We start from the raw sequence: 7,104 nt of genomic DNA on the forward strand, positions 1-7,104 counted from the left end.
TCACTTTGTCACGACGTATTTGGGAATAATAAGAGGCCGTTTAGGTTATTAATGTCAGACATTTATGATCAGAAAGTTGCAGCTGCAGCTCAGTGTGAACTGACAACCTGGATGCTGAAAGGCTTCTGACTCTGTGACTGGAAGACAGATGATGGGTGGAGGCATCATAGCCCAAAACACACAAGGTCAACATAAACATCATTTTTGGGGCTGACACTGAGCTTTTCAAATGCAAATATCTGGCTGGACTACTACTGTAGTGATATCAGTATTTGAAATGAACATGATTCCTTGATGTCTGGTGACAGTCAATGGCCATTTTAGAATTATTTAGAACATAATTCCTACATACTGCCCCTTTAAATCTCTTGTTTTCTTTGTGTGAAAGTATAATGTGACTTTGTACACTTTTATTTGCAGAGTCAACAGGAGTGTCAGGAACCAGCTCATTCTGCTCAGGTTGATATACCTTTCCTCTTTACTCACTGTCCCTCATACAAAGTTACAATGTGTGAACCATAAATATGCATTATATCTTGTAGAATCCTGTTCTAAAATAAGATTGTGTGAATACAGTTTTTTAGAAGTTTTTCCCCAAATACTGTACTGGTTAAAATATTAAAGATTTATGTTCAACTTCAGGTTTTACCTTCAACAAGGAACAGAAGTGAGCCAGGTGAGATGATCCACACTGAATAATAACTGGTGTCCTTTTATTGTCGAGCTAAAAGCATTAATATTTTTATCCCTTAAAAAAAAGTAGTAAAGAGAAAGTTTGGAACTTCGGATGGAGGAAAACAAAATCAAACTCCAAATAAACGACAGTGTAACACTGTAACAGGAGCATATGAAGGTATTTATTTAGTTAAAAATGTGGTACTTCACACTAATTATACACTATATATTTTGAGACACATAATTATACAGTATTGAAGATAGTGGTGCATATTTCCTGCTGAATGTTTTTTTAATTGTATTTTTACAATGACAGAAACACAGAAAATTGGGTGAGGTGAAACGCATCATGAGCACTCTTCATGACAGATTACATAACTATGACAGAACAGAGCTGAATGATTCCTGAGGTAAGTATATTGCATGCAAATGTTTTTGCATGTATATTTATCACAGATGTGTTGATGTGTAGATATGTAGCTGTTTGCTTACCTCCTGAGCTCCACTATTTATCACTTGTGTACCTGATTCCTAAGACATCCTGTTTTATTTTCTACTGAACATTTCTAACTCAATTTAACCTCTTAACAGGAACCAAATTTGTGATTTGGAGACAGACAAAAGGGAGATGGTCGGGGTCTTTGGTAAAACCGGGGCTGGAAAGAGCTCTTTGATTAATGCCATCATTGGAAGAAGCGTCTTTTGCCATCTGGAAGTGTCAGTGCATGTACTACAGTCATGATTCAAGTAGAAAGCTAATATGGAGAACCAAAAATATGAGGCACACATTGAGTTCATCACAAAAGAGGTAAAATGAGCTAAATGATGTTTATGTTTACATAAAGCTGTTGAGTACTGGGTTTAATGTAATTGTTTTCATCCTTAGGAGTGGAAGGATGAGTTGTGGTCTTTCAAAAACCTCTCCGGTGACAGTGGAGATGAGGACAGTGACAATGGAGATGAGGAAAATAATCTACCAGAGATGAGATGAATATTACGACAATGTTGAAAGCTGACAGCACTTTATGGAGATCAATGGAAAAGCAATCACCAGAAAACTTGATGGCATCCAAGTATTTCAAAGACGTCCCTGAATTTCTCCAATCCAAGAAGAAATTTTGTCATGTGACTCGGTGAGAGCACGAATCATTTTGAATATAAATCACATAATGACAAAGACGGAGTATTGTACGTCAATCACAATTATTCACCATGTCTAGTCTTGTTTTGCATCAACATATATTTTAATATTGATTTACTGATTCTACATTTGTTTGACTTGCTGTGTGCAGCCCGAAGACCTATCTGCAAAATATCTGAAATACACAAGAAGTGGGTCAACAAAAGAAACAGTGGAGAAGTAGAAAAGTTTTATTGGCCTCTGGGCAGTGTGTGACTGTCAAGGTGCCAAAAAATGATCTTCTCCAGCATGTCACATTGGTAGATCTTCCTGGAAATGGAGACCGTAACAAGAGCAGAGATCAAATGTGGAAAAAGGGTAATTCATTATATATGAGCTTTAGTTCACTGGGAATCAATAATTCACCTACATGTTATTACAGGTTACTTTTTTAAAGCTTGATGTCCTTTCAGATTGTTGGAAATTGCTCTACTGTGTGGATAGTGGCTGAAATAAACCGAGCGCAACAGAGATAGAAAGCTGGAGATCTTGAAAAGAACCTGTAGCCCTCATGGGAAATGGTGGCGAATGTCAGAACATTCACTTATCTGCACTAAGACTGATGATGTAATTGAAGAGTAAGTAGTACCCTTTAAAATATCAGACAACTTTCCTTTTGTTTTAATTAATTTGATTATACTTTCAGTATGTTTATTTATATTGAATTACTGTTGTAATATTGTTTGTAATAGTTATTTACTCAGATGTGTCAGTTTTCTATGTCCTTTAATTCTTATCATACTGTGCAATTCATGAAAATATCTCTAAGATTTTGTTTTGCTTATGAGTACCAAATCATTTCATATGAAACTATTAAAATAAAGTATGCACTTTGCTAACAATAACACAATTAAATGAAAAGGATGCAGACTTATAGATACATGTTTTGCAGCTCAGATGCAGATGTTGGCCGTCGCATATTTAAGAGGAATATGGAAGCTAAGGACAAAGTGAGGCAGGAGTTCAACAAACTAAAAGACATTAAGGTGGGTATTATACAGAAAAATCTTGAATAACTCACCTCCAAACTAGAATAAACCCTATCTCTTGTTTCAGAAACAATTCAGGGATGACTGCTTCACAGTATTCACTGTGAGCGCCAGAGAATTTCTAAAGGAAAGACTTCTCAAACCAGAGGAAACTGGTGGGTTGAGTGCCTTGATAAAATTTTTTTCAGTTTTATCTTTTATAATGAAATTTTCTTTAAACAATTCACAATCAATTATAATTTTCTCTGAAACTTAATGTACAGTAACTAAATACTTTATATAAATATGTATTTATACAGAAATACCCGAACTTCAGAAGTTTCTGCGAAGTCTCAATGACCAGCACTCAGAAACACTGAACTATGTGTCTGGAGCCTATGGGATTCTCTCTCTGATGAAGGCGGCACACTGTGGAGATGTGATCATTTATACTTACATTAATCTATAAAGAAAATATTCTGTTTTGAAAGCTTACATTCTCTAATAGTGTTTGTAGATGTAATAAGTGCTATGCAGTGATTATTTCTGTTGGTTTCAGGCTGCCAAAAGAACATCTGTGTTTGCAGAGCTTATGGAAAATGTAGAACGTGAGAAAGAAAAAGTCAGAAAACCCATGAACGACGCTTACAAAGTTTTTAAAAAACAGCTTGATACGGGTGTTGAAAAATCCAAAAAGTCATGTGAAAAGGCGCTGGAAAAAGATATTAGGCATAAGCCTGTATGTACAATTCTTTCAAATCAACATATACTTCAGATGAATATCTTTTCTGTTTGTAAAATGCTCATGTCTGTTTGTTTCAGACAAAATCAGGGAGTGGTTTTCACAAGAAATTGAAGTGTGTTGTGGTTAAAATGGCATCCACCAACCAGTAAAAAAAAGGAAAAAAGAATCAGCATGAACATGACATTGTCTTCACTTCTGTCTGCAAGCATTGATGAGGAGTTCAAAAACACCTTCCCGTAAGAAACACTTTGGAGAACACTTGAAATATATGCATATTTAGAGTATGAACAGAAATGTAAAATTATACAAGTTTACCCTTTAGGTGCCAGAGGTTTTTTGTTTGTTTGTTTGTTTGTTTGTTTTTGTTTTTTTTTGGGGGGGGATTAAGAATTCAATTTTGTTTTCAAAATTTCAAAAAGTGGTCTGTTTGATTTGATTATGTTGCTTGTTGCAATATTGTGAGTTTCACGCTTAAAACATGAAATAGTCTGTTGGTTTACAGTTAAGTTGTTATTACATTTCAGGAATGACGGGAATTCGGGTTCAGTCTACGGAGCTATCAGTGAATTTTCACTTGACACAGAGAAACTGATTCAAAACTACAAGGATGTTGAACTGCAGCTGATATTTCTCAAGGTCAGAGGTAAAAGATCCATGTCTTCATGTCCTTAGATCTATTATCAAGCAGGTATATTAACTTTGTCACTGAGAACTGGAGTGATGCACAACATTCAATTAGAATGTTTAAAAAAACATAATCTTGACTTTAAGATAATCTACACTTTGGGTTTTTTTCTCTAAGGAAGAAAAAATGAAGGCGGAACTCTGCAAAACTATCCGGAATCGCAAGAAAACAATCTACAATAGTCTGATAGAGACAATTGAGGAAAACATGCGAAAATGCTATACAAGTAAGAGTTTCAAGACTTCATCTAACCCTATAATAAAACACATTTACACCTTTCATGGTTGTATAAAACATTATATAATAAAAATGTATAATATTGATCTATCATATTGCAGGAGTAGCAGAGGTCAGTGGCAAAGAGAGTCTAATACCATGAGGAAAATTATTGAGGACCATGTACGTGAGTCAAAGGCCACTATGTTTGACTTGGCCAAGAAGAAGATGTTGACCAACTGAGAAAGCTGATGGTTGGTTTATTACACAAATTGTGGAGTTATTGTGAAGTAGTGTCATGAGAAAAATACACAAAGTAATATTTGTCCATGTGAGTAATGAGTAATGGAGGTTTTTGATGCTGAAATAGAGGGACATCTTGAAAACACTGACGTACACTATGCAGAGATCCATAGAGCTGGCACTGAAGATGAATGACACTCAATCCCAGGTAGAGGAAACGTTTCAAAATAAGAGATTATATACTGGTTATATATAAATGTATGTATGGATACAATAGATACAAATAAAAAAGACTGGAATTAAGATAATGTAAATGTGTAAACAGGTCTTGAATTTAATTATTTGCATTTTCTTTTTTTCAGATGTTTCAGCTGAACATTTTAAAGTGGAGAGGTTACTACAAAGAGCTGAAAGGCCCAGATGAAGAGACTTCCTTACTCTGGTAAAACTTAATGCTCTGTTCTCTACACCAAGTGCTACTGTAGTTAATGCAGCCCCTTGAACTCTGCACTATATGATTATCACACACTCCTGTCCCTGCAAGATACACTGATCAGCCATAACATTATGACCACTGACAGGAAAGTGCCTCGATATCACCTGTCTTTGGGTCAGTGTTTAGCCCTCAAAACTGAGGTGTTGAAAACAGTTCAAATGGGAAAACATTAGGATCTGAGTAACACTGATAAGGAGCATTTGTGATCTCTAGATGATTTGGTCAGAGCATCACCAACACTGAAGGTCTGTGGTCTGCAATGGTTAGTATTACCTACCTAATGAAGTACAACTGGAGCTTAACACAAACAGGTATCTGCATGTCACACAAAAGAATTTAATCCATGGAGACCCCACATCGCAATTTATAGGATCTGCCACTAGTGTGTTGGTACCAAATATGAGAACACACTTTTGCAGACCTTGTAGAGTCCAGGCCACTAGGCCACTCATCAAGTCCTGCAATTTTGGAGGTCTTCTGATTCAGGATCATTCATTTAAGTCCCTTGGGCAAATGTAAGGACCTATTATGCTGCTTCCAATATATTAAGACTAAATGTTTGCATGCTGACAGGTGCCATTGTAATGAGATGATCAACATAATTTCCACTTAACCTGTCAGGGCTAATAGAGTCATGGCTGATTGGAATTAATCTAATTTACACCCTGTCCACATGAATACAGATATTTTTCTGAGCTGGTATTTTCTTCTACAACCTTCATTTTATAAAATATCTTGATCCACACTACAACACAGAATCAACTACAAACTAGTGCAAAATGCTCTGACAAACTATTGTGTCGGACAGACATTAAACTTGATCACATTAGATGTAGCAGAGTTTAGCCTGTCATGGAGATGAGTTACTAAACCAGGTTAAGTAATAAACCCACGAAAAGTGTGGGTTCAGTTGTGTCAAAGTGTGTTTTTTACATTATACAGGATTTTAATGTGTATTTTTTTGTGGTTTGAGGGGTCATTACAGTATTCAATGTTGGGCCTGTCAGATGTCACCTTTTGAAAATCTCTGTTTTTGTGACGTCGAACATTGTTTATGTGTGGACAAGAGGCCCAGATGTTGAAAAAAAAGTATGTTTTTTTTTTTTTTGCAACTATCCACAGTAGTCCGGACAGGGCAGAAGACACAAGCAATGCATCAGCACTGGATAATCAATGTCATGTTATCTTACTGGGATAAAAAAAAATGTTAAGGAGTCCACATTGTGTGACAAAGTGTTTCTTTTTCACTACACTAGGCCTGACATGTTGGATGACTGATTGGATTCACCTGGTCCAGCTTCAGCAGAGAGGCCAAACTTCAGACTTCATTGAAACTAACCATGTCTGACATTTCCTGTTTTGTAGAATTGTCTTATCTCCTGTGGTTTATGATCCAATGTGGGCATGTGTATTCAAAAGTGTAGCTAGGTGAAACCTAAATCCTATGATCATAAATCTGCCAGTTTAGTATGTTGACCAAGATGTGCTATCACAAGAACTTTACCACTCACTAGTGAAATAAAGAAATCTAGTGAAACAAAGTAATTATCTTAAAACATTAACTACGACTAACTAATATATGATTAAACTAAGTAAAATAATATGGAAGTATCTTTAAGATGATTACATTTTGATTAAATGTTAATTAAATGTTAATTAAATATTGATTAATTCTCACATGATTTACATCTATTTTGGGTCTAGCAAAGCAGTATTACTGTGAAGCATTTTAAAACTACATACAGTACAATCATGAACTTCTTGTGTAGTTCCACCAAGATGTATGGATTATTAATAAATAAAAGAATAATTGCAAAGCTATTTATGCATTATTGTGATTTTACAGTAAGCACATTGTGTCTCTCTTTAGTGAGGACTTTTGTGACCAAATCAATG

At 35.4% G+C, this 7,104-nt stretch overlaps 1 pseudogene; it reads left to right on the plus strand.

The window, feature by feature from the left end:
* The first annotated feature begins 998 nt into the window (after positions 1-998).
* On the plus strand, positions 999-5,087 carry LOC115424806 (nuclear GTPase SLIP-GC-like; annotated as a pseudogene).
* Positions 5,088-7,104: the final 2,017 nt, after the last annotated feature.

The sequence above is a fragment of the Sphaeramia orbicularis genome, chromosome 8 (genome assembly GCF_902148855.1).
Source record: "Sphaeramia orbicularis chromosome 8, fSphaOr1.1, whole genome shotgun sequence".
NCBI lineage: Eukaryota > Metazoa > Chordata > Actinopteri > Kurtiformes > Apogonidae > Sphaeramia > Sphaeramia orbicularis.